This window comes from Cupressus sempervirens, chromosome 3 (assembly GCF_028749045.1).
Source record: "Cupressus sempervirens isolate cs-2001-9-10 chromosome 3, ASM2874904v1, whole genome shotgun sequence".
Classification (NCBI taxonomy): Eukaryota; Viridiplantae; Streptophyta; class Pinopsida; order Cupressales; family Cupressaceae; genus Cupressus; species Cupressus sempervirens.
Genome location: NC_143120.1, coordinates 519,662,819 through 519,681,498, shown reverse-complemented (window position 1 = coordinate 519,681,498; position 18,680 = coordinate 519,662,819).

Below are 18,680 nucleotides of genomic sequence, written 5' to 3'. Positions count from 1 at the left end.
TGGTATACACCCTTGACCCCTACCACAAGGGTGCTTATTGAGTGTATATGTGATTGAGTAGTTGGAATATGTAAAAAAATATGGGTGTCCTCTAGTGTGGTGACATGACTATTTGAGGTGAACAGATGTGCATAAGTTGTAAGACAAAGATTTTTCTGCCTCTATCATTTCTAGTTATAGGGATAAAAGAGTGTATTTTTTGAGTCTATAAACTGTCCAAATCATCCAAACAATAAAAGGTCAAGGCTCCCCTATCCTTCTAAGTTTCTTTGTCCTTAGTTAGATTATTTACAACTACTATATACATCCCTTTTTTGAAAAACAATTGTTTACTTACAAACCAATATGATGTCAAAAATTTGAAAATGATGGTCATATCTACTTGAAACTTACCAATACTATCAATACTTTGTCCATAACCTACCAAAATCATCAAAATCTCTTCAAGTACAGTCCAAACCTATCAATTTTGTATTTTCCTTGCCAATATTTCTACAAAACTTTGTATTTGAAAACACCTTTAGAACTATTAGTTTGTGTTTCCTCACATGGCTCTTTGTTTTACCTTGCAGAAAATTATACCTAAACACTGAAATTTTAGTCAAAAACCAATCTTGTTGTTAACTTGCTAATCCAAATTTTTGCATGAGAAAATACTTGCAAAATTGTTGTTCTAAATCATTGCTTGGTTCACTGTACTTCCTCACACATGTCTATCTGAATCCTTGCATGAAATTTTTTCTTAAAACTATTAAACCTGCTCAACTAAGGGTGTTTCCTCACTTGATTGTCTATATTTCATCACCTGAATGTCATTTCCTCATCCAAGTCTATCCAAATTTGTCCAAAAATAGAGAGCTATTTTGAGCTGCCTCATCAATACTTTATCTAAATTTTATCTATATCTAAAAACATTTAATCATTCCTCTATCTACAACAATGAAAAATTTTCATTTCTTGCTTAGTTGATCACTTGTGATTTGCACATGAACTAGTCTCCTTACTTGATTGTCCTATTTTCTCTCTCTTTTGTTTGTTATACCTTGCATCACAATAGTCAAAACTCTAGGCTATTCTATCCATTTCTTAGACTATTCGTACCTAGATATACAATAGGCTTACTTACTTTGAGATAAAAGTCTAGTGTGATCCTTGTTCAAACTTTTTCTTAAGTCATAGTCAATGACTGATGCAACAATGAGTGGAAACATGTTTACTCCTAATAGAGGTAGAAATTGTTGTGGAGGTCACTCCCTAGTTTACATACAACCTAAATTTTGTGAAGGGTCCTCACATTCTCTTTCACCCATTGGTCCACCTAGTGCTCAAAGAATTTTTTTGATAAACTTGCAACAAACTAGGAATCCATTATATCAAGAACATCTAGATATTGATAGAACACCTATGTCTTTAAATGAAATAGTTGAATTCTTCTTCCAAAAACCTATACAACTGAAACATATTGAAACCTTATACACTCCTAAAATGGCTGATCAAGATCAAGAAATAGGAGAAAATACTAACAAGATTACCAAAGAAATGAAAGAGTGAAAGAACCTTACAACTACACTAATGAGAATGGGGATATTGAAGAGATATCCCTAGAAGACATAGAGAAATGTCATAAGGATAAAAAAAAATTAGAAAATGATGGATATCTTGCTCCATGATGACAAAGAAAAATATTTTCTCAAACTCACTCAAGAAGGAGAAAAACTATCTCAACATTTCAATGTTGATACAATTGTCACACAAGAAGAAGAAACAAAAACATCCAACTTACAAAAACAACTTCAAGTCATGCAAGAGAAATTGGCCCAAATGATGCATGGCAAGGATAAAGAAACTAAAACATACACTTTAGGTACCATTTGTCCATTTCCTTTCGATAAGGATTTGAATATGCCTCCTTTTCCTAGAGGAGTTGAGCTACCCAAATATGAAAAATACTTAGGAACATCTAATCCACAAAATCATTCGAGGGAATTTGGTTCTTTGTCTATGGAATTCATGCACAATCAAACTTCTCTTATGTCTTCATTCCCACAAAGTCTAGGTGGTCAAGCCATGGAATGGTTTTCAAGATTACCTACTAGTATTAAAACATTTTATGAGGTTGCTAATATGTTTATTCAACAATACTCACACAATATACAACATCTAGTCAACATACATGATTTCTGTAACCTTAAACGATATCTTGGAGAACCTTTCCTCATGTTTCTCTAAAGATGGTGACAATTGTATACCAAATACTCACAAAAAATCCTTGAAACAAAAAAACTCAATGTCTTCATGCATAATGTTTTACCCAATTTTGGGTATAGAATACAACTTCAAGGTTCATACACCTTTGAAGATATGATTACACAAGCTATTCAAATAGAGGAGTTTATGGTCAAAAAGGGCAAAATAACCCTTCAAAAAGACATAAAGAAAGGGTCTACATCTACTAGGATATATTTAATTATGTTAACAAGAATCAAGAGGTAGTAAATGATGGAATAGTAGATAATATTACTCCCAAACCCTCTAAGAAAACTTTCAACCTCACAGACAATATCAATGCATCTAAAACTACTAAAAAATTGACTCCCAATAACAAGACATTTGGGAAGAAAACAAATAATGCATCTTGGGTTACAAAACCAAAATACAAGTACACACCTCTTGGTGAGCCTCTAGATGTGGTCTATAAAACCTTGCTTCAAAATTAGATTATTACTCCATTGGATATTACTCGTCCTTATGATCCACAATCATGACCCACATAGTGGAATGATAATGCATTTTGTGAATACCATCAGAACAAGGGTCACAAAACAAACAATTTTTCAAGACTTAATTGATGATGGTGAAATCATTGTGGGTGGACATAATAAGAACTTAGACCACAAACTTTTAAGTATCAATTTCCACATTATGACAAAGGAGAAAACTCTAAATATAAAACCAATAACAAGGTCAATTATACATACACCAATGACAATAACATAATCAACATGGTTGAACCTTTAGACCTTTAACATTATGATGTTATCATGATTAAAGGAAAGCATGACAATAAAAAACTTAAGACTCCGTTTTTCTTAAGAGGTGCTACATCTATTACATCTAATCAAGAACAATCACAATCTTGTGCCAATGTTGTTATACATTCTCATGCCAAGATAGTACTTAAAGGCCCCAAGCCTTCTTCTATTGAGGTAGATCAACATAAAGACAAATGTATTGCTAGTCCATCTAGTAAAGATACAAATATTGCAATATCCTCCATAGTTACCAACTATAGCATCCTTGACCAATTTCAATAGACAAATGCTCAAATAAAAATATTTGAATTACTTAAAATCTTTCTTGCTCATAGGTAGATTCTTGATAAATCCCTTAATGAGGAAAGTGTACCTCAAGATCTTGATCTTGATAGATTTCAATCTATGGTGGGTCACTTGACCTTGCCTCATTATTTGTCCTCTTCTAAAGAGGACAATAATTCATTAAGTTGTCCTCATAACCAATTGTTGCACATTAAAGTTATGATACATCAAAATGTGTCTGTCATGTGCTCATTGATAATGGAACTGGTCTAAACATCTATTATGCTAGTTTTCTCAAACAATTGGGTTATTCTAAAGAGTTTATTGATCCTCACTACATACTAACCATCAAGGCATATGATGAAGTTGAGCATAAATCCCTAGGTCTCATTGTGTTGCCACTTTGAGTTAGTCCAGTAGAAAGGGATGTTACTTGTCAAGTTCTTGACAATCCATTAGAATACAATATCTTGTTAGGGAGACCATGGTTACATTGAATGCAAGTTGTGCTTTCAATGTACCATCAATACATCAAGTTTCCATTCCAAGGCTCTGAACTTACTACACCTACTAATACTAATTACACCTGTAACATGCTAAAGCTTGTTGAAAGATTTGTTCTTGAAAATAGAGAATCTATGGATCATTATGTCAAGTAACTCAAGTTGATAGAAAGTAGGATGAACAAGTATCACATTGAACCTGTTCTATCTTTGACATCTCTTCCTGAGTCTCCTTGTCATTATGGGAGACCATCTGAAGGAAAGAGACCTTTTGTGCTAACACCTTAGAATAAATTTAATGGTGCCTTTGTCAAATCTACTATACTTCTAGAAAATGAAGATGAAAACAAAGCCATCACTAAATGGTTATATATAGAAGAAATTCCAACTGATCTCATATAACATTCTTGTAAGATTACTCCCAAAAAGTATGGTCCAATTTTTAAGCTAATGAAACACTTTGGTTACTGTAGACACTCAAAAATCATTCGTATTATGGTTTCATCGCTTCTTCATACTAATTTGTCCCATTTTCTCATTCTACTAACTTTGATCTTTTGGCCAAATTGAACATATTTCATCATTTGCATCCTTTTTCACATCAATTTCATATCAACTCAAAACCATTTCATATCAACTCAAAATCATCCCAAATCAACTCAAAATTAGTCCTAATCAACCCAAAACATATCAAGCATTCCAAATCAATCATCACTTATCAATTCCTAGGTATTGTTGTGGCTTTTAGTGTCTTGGAAACCTATCAACCTATCAATCTTATCAATCTAATCTTAGTATTGTTGTGGCTCTCAGTGCTAGGTAAGGCTATCATTCATGTCATTCAATCTTTGGTGTTATTGAGGCTTTCAATGGTAGATCATGGCATCATTTACCATTTTAATAATATTGATAGTGTCTGTCGATGTTATTATGATCAAACCTTTTCAATCAATTTCAATCATGTAGCATTTACAATGTTAGCTGAATGTTACATATCAATCAATTCATGTCATGAGTCCTTGGCATGTTATCAATTTCAATCAATCAATCTGACCATGGCTTTGGTCTACTTGTCATCATCTTATTTGATCTATATTATCATCACATTTTCATCAAAGGGTACTGTCACATTTATTTAATCAATATTGGCCAATCATCTACCCTATAGGATTAAATAACCCATAATCTAATCCTATTATTCTTTCTAATTATTCTTCCTAATTATCATCCTCAATTAATTAATTTTATTAATTAATTGATTCATTATCTGCAAATCATGGACATTCTTAATTTCCTAAGTTCCATTTTCCATCATTAATTCCATTTTCTACTAATTCTTATTTTTTGGAATAAAAGGATTTTTAATTCAAATATTCCATAAAATATTGCATTATCATGGCACTTGGATATGACACCTCATGTATTCTCCTTTGACAAGTGGCTAAGATATGTCATAATCAAATATTCTTATTCCCTTATGCATGTCCATATTTTTCTTATTTGTCATAGATTCTTGGCTTTAAGTGGTTTGAGGTGTCTTATGATGCATCATAGATTCTCTTCCACATTTAGCCAAGTATGACTTTCATGTGTCATAGAATCCTAGATTTGGCATCTTTTGTCATATGCATCATGGATTCTCAAAGGAATCTCTTGCCACATCACATATTTAAGGGTGACAAATCCAATGCTCTCATCCTCCATGCCCATTATAAAATGAGCATTATTTCTCTCATTTTTGGCCCTTAGCTCCTAATTCTTGAGTTCTTGAGTCCTTATTCTCTTTGTAATCTCACACCATTTTCTCTCAAGCTTAAATTACAACTTCAAGTATTCTCATGGAATTATCCATATCATAGACTTTTTCTTCAATTTTATATGCACTATAGGAAAATTTGGAGCTACATCATTTGGAGAAGAAAGAAGGACCTGGGAGCTACAAATGAAAGAGGGGGTTTTTATTACTTTCTTTATTAGTTTGGCTTTCATGGTAGACTAGTGGGTGCTAACGTATGTTGATTGAGTTTTGTGATTTCTCATAGTATGTTATGCATTTAGCCCATTTTCTAGGTACTACGGTTACAAAGGAAATAGTCCAATTGGATGTAACAATAATTTCTTGATTGATCCTATGAAAGCAATATCTAGAAGGTTTCAAGATACAATAAGCCTAGGTTTCAAGAAGGTTCCCTTTCATCTAGGGATCAATAAATTTATACCAAAATCTAAAAGCTCATTTGAATGTGAGTTAAAAACTAAGTTAGATAATCATGAGGACAACTATGATGATGAGGATACTTTTCCTTATCCAATTCCTTTAGATCTTGCTAAGTTCTTCACAAAACTAGATGATTTTGTACCATGTGCTAGTACTATGGATGTTGACAATGATCTTCTAAAAACACTACTAATACTCCCTATATTCAATAAGAAAAAGGAGAGTCCATTCATACTATAGTTTTTGAATGAATTTGTAAAAATCAAGATGATAATGAAAGTGGAGAATGGGTTCCCATCACTATTGGGGAATTCTATGAGCTGACTCCATGTAGCACAAATTCTCAATAGCATGAATTTGATTCTCTCTAAGAGGAAACTTTTGACAAGGATGTAGATAAAGTTCATACATATGAAAATCACCTTGAAATAGGTGAACAATCTAGGGTTTGGTCAAATGAGTCTCATCCTACCAGTGTCAACGAATCTTCAATTAATGTCATTAGACCTCAAAGGCATTCAAATACACCTTTGGACAAAATCACTTTAGGTCTCAAATTAATTGTCCAAGAATTTGATGACTATAGTGTGAACACCATCAAACATACCACATCTCTCTCAGTCACTTATCCTAAGTTAATAGATTGGAATTCCAATACTACATCTAGTGAAGTCCCTATGTTCCAAAATGACTATGCTCTTGTTTGCAACTTAGACATTGTTGAAATAGTAACATCTTTCATCAGTGAATTGAGTATCAATATGCCTAAATATGATATAAAATATCTCAGTCGCACAATTAAAAGAAAAAGAAAAAGATGGTCCAATGGGAAAAACTAGATTGTGATAGTATCAGAACCCAAAATAGTAAAATTAAGAGACATCTCCAAAGGTGAAAACCTCTCCAAGGTGCCTAAGGATGAGATATTTTATGTGCTTCCAAGTCATTTTCAAGAGAGATCATCAGTGTTGATAGAGCCAACACAACCAATCAATGGGGGACAATGGAACATCCTCATATAATACACATTGCATAATATTTATTTGTATAAGAAAAAGAGGAATTTATTGCCTTCTTTCAATAAAAAAGATTAATTTTCCATGGACTCACTCAGATACATTAGGCTTAGATCCTAGCCTTATAATGCATCTTTTATCTATTGCACCAGAAGTAAAACCTATCAAATAGAAGCTCAGGAAAATGCATCCTCGTATGGCATTACTTGTTAAAGGTGAACTAGAAAAACTTTTAAAATCTGGTTTCATCCATGCTATCGATTATGTTGAATGGATCTCAAACATTGTTCTAGTCTCCAACCATGATCAGTCTATCTGAGTTTGTACAAATTTTTGAGATCTAAACTTAGCATGTCCAAATGATGAATTTCTACTACCCAATATTGATATGATAGTAGATATGATAGCATGATATGAAATGTACTCACTCATGGATGGTTTTTCTGGTTATAATCAAATTAAAATTACACTAGAAGATTGGGAGAAACTACTTTCACTTGTGCATGGGGCACCTTCTATTGGAATGTGATATCATTTGGTCTAAAAAATGTTTGTCCCATGTATCAAAGGGAAATTACATTAATATTCCATGGTATGATACATAAAATGATGGAGGACTATATTGATGACACCTTGGTTAAGAGTACATAATGCAACACTCATCTTCAAGATTTGGGACCAATCCTAGATCATATGGTGAAATTCAATCTCTAATTAATCCCCAAGATATGTGCATTTGGTGTCACATCTAGGAAGATACTTTTCTATATTGTCTTTACAAAATGAATTGAGGTGGACCTAGAAAAGTTCAAGCAATAATGAAAATGCCTCCACCTCATAATATTAGTCAAATGAGAGGTTTGCAAGGAAGACTTCAATCCATTCATAGATTAATTTCATAGTTGGTAAATAGGTCATAGCGTTATACTAAGACTCTATATAAAGGTGTAAAATATGATTAGAACAAAGATTTTGATCATAGTTTAATGCAGATAGAATAATATCTTACTAATCCACCGATCATCATGCCTCCTATTTATTTTAAGCCTCTCATTTTGTATATCTTAGTAATAGAGTCATTTCTCAGTATCTTGCTAGCTTAGGAGGATAATGACAACAAGGAACAAGCTTGTTGAGAATAGATTGAAAATAATAGAAGAGGGAGATTGTTGAGATCAAATTGAAGATGACTATCAAAGAAGGTGATTGTTGAGAACTATTAATCTCAGATTCATTTTGACAAGTGAGTTTCAACACACTTGAGCCATTTACTTAGTTCATGCCAAACTAGTAATACATGTTGAGTACAACATGTAAATATTAGACCATGCCGAATTGCAATGAGTGTTGAGTCACTCAAGTGCCAAGCAGATAGTCCATGCCAAGTGATTCAAGAGCCAAGTAAACTATGGATGCCAAGAAATACAAGTGTTGAGTCATAGTATAAAGATCAATGCATGCCGAGCAACAAAGACTTTAGATGCCAAGTAAGAAAATTTTGACATATTTGTTTGTAATGGCACAAACAACTATGTAACCCATTTTTGAGCTAACTTAAAATTATATTTTGATATTTTGGAGATAAGTACAAATCTCTATTTTGATTACCTATGTAAATACATGTAGCCAATTAGAAAATGGGAAGGTTTAAGTGACAAAATGGATCAATCTTAGTCATAGATTCATACTTAACCCTAAGCCACCAATGTCTACTTAAGGAGGATGAAGCCCTAAACTCTAATGAATGGATGAGAATTGAAGGAGCGAAGAAGATAGTTTTTATGCAAAGCATTCATGGTGACTTAGAAGTTATGAAGAAAGAGTGAATTGTAGAATCAGTTAGAGAAGAATAGAGGATAGAGAAAAGGATAGAACATTGAGACATCTGATCAAGAAGGATCAAGAAGAAATTGTTTAGAGGTGATCTATTATCAGGCAAGCAGGTGCCAACCATTGGATCTATGTTGAAACATTGTAATAGGTGATTTCAGTCAAATCTCTTATATGAAATTCTTTAATAGGTGCTTACTTAGTTGTAAGTTGAAGTCCTCTAACAAGACACACTTCTAACAAGGTGTTGAAATCTTCTAAAAAGGTGAGACCTAATAGTCTCTATAAGCCTTTAATAGGGAAACCCTTTCATAGGGTAGATCATGTTTCATGGTCAAAACATTATAAAATTCATTGGATACACTTTATTATTGTAGTAGTAAAGATTTGTGGGTGTCATCCCCACCCTAGTTTTACCTTCTCACTTGGAGGGTTTCTAGGTAATCATATCTGGTGTTATGTGTGTGAATGCTTACATGTTATTTTAGTTTACTCATTGAATGCATGAGATAGATGTGTAATGAAATTTTATGGGTCAAAGTTTAAACTACTTATTCACTCCCCCCAGAAGTTTACCTTTCCTACTATCATTCCAACAATTGGTATCAGAGCCTTATTCTCTAAAAGATAAGCTTTGTAGCTTTGAGGAAAGATCTTGAAATGGAAGTCTACAAGTTGGGAAAGACTATTAAGAACTAGGAGATTGAAATACTTCTCATACTACATCAATTGAATCAAGCAAGAGAAGACCTAAATAATTCCTTGAAGAGAAGGAAGGAAATTGTTATTGTGGAGCATGACACACAATAAAAAGTGATAAACATTACCAAGCTATTTGCAAATGGAGACTCCAATAAATTTGATGCAGAAATTGTAGATCTAATGAAAAAGAATAGAGTCCAAGCTAAGGAAATCAAAAATCTCAAGTTAGAGAAAGAATCACAAGCTATACTGCTATGTGAGGTAACTGAACAAAAGAAGAAAGCTATGGAATACAAAGCCATGATTGAAGAAGACAAAATAATTCTAGCCAATAGACTAGAAGAGAAGTGCTAACCAAGATTTCCAACATGTAATTTGATTCTCTAAGTGAAATGATGAATGCCAATTATGAATTGAATGTCAAGGACATTGAGATAACTACATTGAAGTTGCAAAATGAAAAATTGTAAACTAACCTAAAGAGAGAAAAGGAATTTTCTAAAAGTTTCAAAAAACCAAATGAAGCTATCAAAGACTTTGAGAAATTATTGAGATTTCCTAGATCCAAGAATGATACATCAAGACTGGGCTACACAAGCACTGAAGAAGGAGAATCATCCAAAAGTGTAGAGGAAAGAAATAACAAAGGTAATAACTCCAAACCTTCTAGTCATAATTGTGGTAAGTAAGGACATACTACTAATGAGCGTAAGAGAAAAACTACAAATTAGAATGTCAAGCCTAAGAACATGATTCATTTTCATAAGTGCAACAAGAAAGGTCATCAGGGACATGAATGCAAAACTAGGACCATGCCTACACAAATATTCAAAGGATATTGCTACAATTGTCAAAAGTATGGACATAGAGCTTTTGAATGCAGATCCAAATCCATGTGGTCATCAAACAAGAAAACAAAGGTAAGAAAAAATGAGAATTCTTATAATTGGGATTATAATACAAGGTATAGCTATCATTATTGTCAAGAATATGGACATTTTCCTAATAATTGTATTAGGACACATGTTAGAGGTAACTTCCAAAGGTGGTTAAGTCGAACTACATGTTTTAGATGTTTGAGGGTTGGTCACATTAGTAGGTATTGTCCAACTAGGTCAAAGGCACCAAGTTGTGAATTTGGTAAAGGTAAAGGCAAGGTAGATGTTAAACACATTAGAGATCAGATGAATAAGACATGTAAAAAGAAAGATGTTTGTAGTACATCAAATGGAGAAGGGATCACTTCACCCAATGGGTCATTTGATCACACCTCATCAAACTAGGCAAACAAGAGGTATGTGGGACTTGTATTTAAAGGCTATATCATGCATCAATTCCAAAATGAGATAGTACTGAAAAGACTACACTAGAATGAATAAAGATGCAAAATGTTGAAAATTCAAGAAAAATCTTTAAGTTTTTCATGTTGTTGTTGAGTATGAAAAGTTTCCTATATGTGCCAAATGGAATGCTCAAAGATGCCAAGCTATTCGACTAGGTAGTTGATGTTGAGATCATAGTAGCTACCAAGTGATGGAAATGACAAAGGATGCCAAGTGAATCTAAAATTGGTTGATGCCAAGCTTACAACTATGTAAGCACTCAACATTAAATGCAAGGTTTTCAAAGGGTATATGATCAATTTTGGCTCATTTTTCATCATTTTAAATTTGAGAAAGAGTGAGCAGAGAAGAAGGTGGTTTAGAAATTCATTCATAGTAGTTGCAAGAGATTTTAGTAGTGATCTCACACTAGGTCATCAAATTTCCTAAGCTATTTATCAAGAATTGAGCTACATTGTTTTAATTTTCATAAACCCTAGTTTGACATAGTGGCATCAAGTTTGAAAAATGTTGAAGGGAAGAAAGTTTTAAATGTTTAGCTAGTTAATAATGAAGTTAAGTAGCTCGTGTTTAAAGCCATTCCTGACATCGCTTATAGATAAGAACCTTCTAGTGTATTGTCAATGATCCTGCCAAATGTAATAATGGTACAAGATGCGAGGAAACATTTCAATTGAAAGACAGGAAGCATTAGTGGCATGGAAATTAGAGGTGCATACAACAAGTTGTGTGAAAATGGTGTTTTCAAAGAAGAATTCAAATTTTTTAAGAAAAAGGGTTTAAAATGAGCCTTAGATTTTCCTAATGTATTTAAGACAAAGTGGATACAAATAGTGTTGAGCTGAATCCATGATGGTTCCTTATGGCTAGAGATTGGACCTATCAAGATAACCAAGAGAATAATTCATAGGGTTACTAGCTACCTAACCTTAGATCAGCCTAATTTACTAAGAAGTGACTCCAAAGAGATGATTGAGATGAATAATGGAGTAGTCTAGAATAAAAGAGGTATGACTATAGACACAATAAAAAATCCTCTTATTAACTTTACTATAAGGGTAATAGCACATAAGTTCTATCAATCTAGTAGATTGAATAGTGTACCCTACATAGTTGTGGATGTTGGTTATAAAATTGTCAAGAAAGATCATACATATGGTCTAGTAAAGCTACAACTAAAACAACTGATGGAGAACCTTGGAGCAATTAGGAAAACTAAGAGTACACAGTGCAAATTTGGTTCAATATTGATTTGTATATTCTTTTATGTACAAAAAACTTTCCCCTCATTTGGTATTGTGTGATGAAAGATTAATAGATTAGTTGCACTATAGATTGGTGAGTACATTGAGCAACTAGGAGAAAATTTTTTGAATCCTTAATGACTAGCTACTTTGAAGATTTTAAGAACTCTATGAAGGAGAGGCTAAGAATACTAGTTTATTTAGTTGAGAAACATTATAATGATGTATGTTTTCGTGTTGATGCTAACTACACATTTCTACAAGCTGCCACACCTAGGGTAAGATGGTTGAAACCCTTAGGATATGAGGTAAATGTAGATGAAGCCTCAGTAGCCATAACTATTCTACTAGCAAAAGAAGTAGAAAAAACTAGAAAATTTTTTGGGAACTATGAAGTAGAAAAGTCCAAGATTACTATGGAACTAAAAATTGCATCAGTTATTAAGAAGAAGGACAAGCTGGTAAAGAAGTTGAAACAAAAATTTGGAGAGGGTGTTGAGGAGGAAGAGGAAGAAGAAGAAGAGGATGAAGAGGAAGAAGAAACTCAAGATCAAGAACCTCTAGCATTGACATAGGGCATGGGAGAAGATAAAGAATAGGAGGAGACTGAAGGTACCAAGGGAGAAGAAGCCAAGGAAGCACCTACTCCTACTAAGCAACAGAAAAGAAAGGAAAGGCACAACCAATGGAAAGGACCAAGAAACCTGTCAAACCAAGTTAGCCAAAGCCCATTGCACCTACAACTAGAGCCAACGCACATGCTACAACACAAAAGGCTAAAGAAAAGACAAAGAAAATAAAGCAAGGAGGTGAGGAGCAGAAAAGACAGAGAAGGAAGTATGTGGCACAACTAGGTTCTGTTGAAGAGAAGATATAATTAGATGATAATAGCCAATTCAAGGTGGTGAGTCACAATCGTCTCTCAGATCTTGAGAATCTATGTGAGAATGTAAAGCATAATGCAAATTTATCAGGTTTTAGTCATGTTGATTTTGGAAAATTGGGTAAAGAAGAGAAAAACCAAGTGGAAGAGGGCCCATATGTCATGATGTCAAAGTTTAAGACAACGCCACTAGAATTTTTCAAATCTATACCTAAGAATCTATATGACATTGTTGTGAAAAAATGGCATTGTTGTCTGAATTTGGAAAGACAAATTAGGGAGACCACACTAGCCCAAGTAATGCTAGAGTTTACTAAGGGAAAAATTGGTAAGGCTATAAATAAATGTGTATCTAGGCTCACACCTAAATACATAGCCTTTAGCATTCTCCAAAATAATATTGAGGATTTTGTTAAGAAGTCAACACAAATATGGAAACTCATTTATGGGTTAACCATAGTGAAGAAAGGAGAAACTAACCCTTCAGAGGTTAAAGATGATGATAAGGAAGATGATGAAAAAAATAACACAATTCGATGAGCGACATAAGTGAAAGAAGATGACAAGGCAACAACTGAGCCTAAGCAACAAGAAGAACAGAGTGTGCATGACACACAATTGTTGAGTGTCAGTCCCCCCCATGACACAACCAATACCACTAAAACAATAACTATCAAGAATGTCTCTGATCTATCAACTTAGAACATCAATCCTCTTACTATAGAAGACTTGAAGAAGATACTAGATCAATCTACATTGCAAGCCAAACTTAGCGGCAATCCTATTTTGGTTAGTGTAGATAAACTACAAAAGGAAGTAACTGATCTTACAAGGGAAAAGATGAATCCACAAGAACAAACTTCTATCATCCCTTTAGTTAATCATGTACAACCTTTGGTCCAAAAACCTAAAACTACATCTACCAAAGTTGATACAATTGAGAAGAAAATAGCAAAAGAGAAAGACACCAATGTAGATAAAAAAGAAATAGGAAAGATAGACTCATTTACACCTACAACACAAGGACAAGGTGCAAAGTCAAGTCATAGTGATAGGCCAGGGCAAGCCTAAAGATAATGAGCTAAAATTGAAGGTGAAGGAACAAGTTGTCATCCAACACTTGTAGATTTACCAGCAAAAAACACTCCTTCTACACAAACTCTTCAAAAGCTAAGCATAGATGCTACTCTATTGTAGATCTCAGTGCCAAGCCCAACCTCATCAAAAGTTGAAAAGGTAATTCACTATGGAGATATCACTCTTGATGAAGAAATTATTATTCCAAAGTATGACTATGATACTATGACATTAGAACAAATAGGCATATTGCAACAGGCCTTAGAAAGGAAAAAAGCATAAAGAAATTCTTAGGAGAGAACATAGGTAGAAGAAAACACTTCAAGATATTAAGGACATATTTCTAGATGCATTCAGTCTACCAATTCCTAAAGAGACCAAGTTATTAATAGAAAAATTGACAAACATAGTGGAGAAGGTTAGTAATGAAGACCTCGATACATATGCTAAACTTTTAGAATGGTTAGAAAAGAAATTCCAAAATAAAGTTGATGAGAAAATATCTTGTGATATAGCACTTACACAAGTTTCATTGGCAACTAAGGTTGAGGATGTGAAGAAGGTACTTGAGAATATATTCTCATTTTACTCAAAACTATGCAATCCTACACTCTTCACCCAAGAGACCCAAAGTCACATTCCAAGTCTAGAAAGCCAAATATCTACATCAAGTGCAATACTACCTACAAATATAGCTTAGAGTGAGAAGCATTTTAGGACACTAGTTCAATCATAGAGTTAGTTAGTTGTATTGAAAACAAATGAGGCTAACACAAAAGAAAAATTGATATGGAGATATTGCACAAGGAGCTAGGCTATGCTAAAACTCTATTGAAGAAAGACCCCAATCTTTCTACCTTAGATGGTCTAGTTCACCTTGTTGCTAATCTTACAATCCAAATTAATTCATTGGGTGTTGCATGTGATAACTAGGATGCAACCCTTAAGATCATAATGGATATCCATAAATCTTTTCTAGACAAACACACAATAAGTGTCTAGCCCATTTGACATAAGTATCCAAAAAGGGGAGAATAAAAGAAAGGGGGAAAAAATAATATGGGGGAGTATAATAAAAGGGGGAGAATAAGAGATAATTAGAAAGAAGAGCATAGTAGTAGAGATATATCAAAGGGAGAGATATTAGGTAAGGCATAGCATGAAAGAAAACAAAGCATTGATTTCAAAATGTATTAGCAGAGACACATTTAATTAGAGAGGAGCATGAAATTTTGGTTACAAAACAAATATATCAACTCAAGGGGAGTTATAAAATTTTGAGGTATACAAGTTAGGGAAAATTTTTGAAATTTTGAAGTTTTGTAAATAAACCAAGTCATGGATATGTTATGCTCAAGAGATTAAGGATGATAATGTATATTCAAGTATTTTTCACACTCATGTGTCGAGTCACTCAAGTGCTAAGTAGATAGATCATGCTGAGTGATTCAAGAGCTAAGTAAATAGTGGATGCGAAGCAATATAGGTGTCGAGTCATAGTATAAAGATTAGTGCATGCCAAGCAATAGAGACTAGATGTTGAGTAAGATAGTTTTGACATATTTATTTGTAATGGCACAAACAACTATGTAAATCATTTTTGATCTGACTTAAGATTGTATTTTGATATTTTGGAGATAAGGATGAGTCTCTATTTTGATTCCCTATGTAATTGCATGCACCCAATTAGAAAATAGGAAGGGTTAAGTGGTAAAATGGATGAATCTCAACCATAGATTCATACCTAACCCTAAGCCACCAAAGTCTTCTTAAGGAGTATGAAGCCCTAAACTCTTTAATGAATGGATGAGAATTGAAGGAGTGAACAAGATAGTTTGCATGCAGAGCATTCATGGTGACTTAGAAGTTATGAAGAAAGAGTGAATTATAGAATCAATTAGAGAAGAACAAAGGATAGAGAAAATGATACAACATTGAGACATTTGATCAAGAAGGATCAAGAAGACATTATCTACAGGTGATCAGTTATCAGGCAAGCAAGTGCAACCATAGAATATATGTTGAGACATTCTAATAGGTGATTTCAGTCAAATATTTTAATAGAGTAATCCTAACAGACTGTATGAAATCATTTAATCAGGTGCTTAATTAATTTTAAGTTGAAGTCCTCTAACAAGGCACACTTCTAATAGGGTGTTGAAATCCTCTAACAAGGTGAGACCTAATAATCTTTGTAAGTATTTAATAGGGTATACCTTTCATAGGGTACATCATGTTTCATGGTCAAAAAATTGTAGCCTTCATTGGATACACTTTATTACTATAGTAGTAAAGATTTGTGGGTGTCATCCCCACCCCAATTTTACCTTCTCACTTGGAGGGTTTCTAGGTAATCATATATGGTGTTATGTGTTTGACTACTTACATGTTTGGTTGATTTAGATGTATATACTTTACATGTTATTCCAGTTTACTCATTGAATGCATGAGATAGATGTGTGGTGAAAATTTTATGGGTCCAAGTTTAAACTACCAATTCAATCATTGTTTTGTCACTAATGTCAAACCTGCTATTTCCTGATAAGACAACTACTTATATGATTAAAGTACTATCACTTAGTTGATTGGTGAAGAGGATTTGATCAAAAGATGTAACAATAGCACCTAAAGGAAAGGTTGAGTTATGATAATGTAATGAAGTACAAGAATCAATTAAGATAGTGATAACATGATGCATTGATAATCTACTTAAGGTTACAAAAATTTGGTTACACTAAGAAATTTTAGAGGAACAAGTTACACAAAGGATGTTTGCCAAGCTTGACTAAGTGGAGAGTAGGTTCCAAGAAAATTCAATGCAAGCCGAGTAGAAAATTAGTTGGAGCTGAGTAAAAATTCATTCTAGTGCATGCCAAGTAGAACAATGGATGTTGAGTAAAGTTTATTTGATTCCAAGCACCAATGAACTTTAGTTTGTGCTAAGTAATTTCATAGAGGATGTTGAGAAATGTAGTATGTGCCAAGCATTAGAAGCTAGATAATGCCAAGCTATTGCATTATTTAAAAGATCATTTATTTAATGGATCTAAGCTAACAAGTTTTTTTTCTTGAAATTTGTGAACTAGGTGGAAGATAAGATTGATGAATTGGTGGTACAAAATTCAAGGTAAACCATTTTTAGTCAAATTCAAAGAGGATTCTAGTAGGAATTTTTAGAAGAAATATGAAATGTGTGATAGATTCATTGTATCCTACCTAATCCATCCTAAACCCTAATTTGGATGATGGAGAATGAGTGGGAAAAGACCTTAGTTTCCTATTTATAGGAATGGCTAGTCAAAAGAAAAAGAGGTTAAGTGCGAGAACTTAAGGAAGACAAGGAGTCAAGGGTTTTGCTTCATCAAGTGACCTAAGAAAGGAGACTTTATTGGCATGTTAAGCATGAAGGCTTAAGGATATGTATACTTGAAGGGTGAAAAAGTTATCAAAGCTGAAAAGTAAGAAGGCTAAGTAGAATGGAGGACTAAATTAGTGATCTGTAATCTACAAATAAAGTTGTAAGTTGTTATTAGATCAAGCCTTGCTATTACTCTCAAAAAATTGTACCAATCTAGGGTAAAATCCTTTGGATTAAGGCTGACCTAATAGTCATTTGTAAATCTTTTAACCAAGTGACATTCCAAGTGAATGGTCTAAAGTCCTCTAACAAGGCTCATTCCTAAAAGGGTGATTGACATACTTTAAGAGGGTCACATATAATAGTGTTTATTGTAACCTTTAACAAGGTTGGCCTTTCATAGGGAATCACTTCAAAAGAGTGAAAAAGAGTAGCATGTTATTGGTGTTTTTTCCCAAAATGGGTTTCCATGTAAATCATTATGTCAAGTGTGTTGATGAATCTGTTATGTTTTATGTTTACATTTATGCAAGTTGATTTGATAGTAACCTACAAGTTTTAAGTGATTGCATAATCTTATGGATCCATGCATGATGAAGATAAATGTTTTATGCGTTTGCTAGGCTATAAAAAGGTTCATTTATACATCTATACCTTGGATAACTAATTCATCCCTCATTAGTTATTCTAAAAGTATTCCAACAATTGGCATTAGAACCATCTACTTAAGAGGGCTAGTTTGAATGTACTAGAAGCACAAAGATCAAGATTTCAAAAAGAGAAGTACCAAAGCTCAATAAAGATAACTTTCTAGCATGACAAGGTTTGATGAAGCTACACCTTAGAAGACTTGAAGATCATGCACAATCTACCATTATCGTTGAACATGTTGACCCTACTAGAGCCCCAACGGCTGAGGATATGAGAAAGAAGAAAGAACATAACCAAGTAATGTTGGAGATTGCCTCTACCCTAAGCTATGTTGAATTTGATGATATCAAAGGTCTTGATAGTTTAAAGAAAATGTGGGATGCCCTAGATTCCATCTATGGAGGAGACATTAATGTTTTTAAAGCCAAAGCTAAAAGTTTTAGAGGTAATTTTGATGATATGAAAATGGAAGAAGGTGAAAATATTTTTCAATATGTTACAAGGATAAAAGAAGTAGTTAATGCAATAAGAGGAGCTA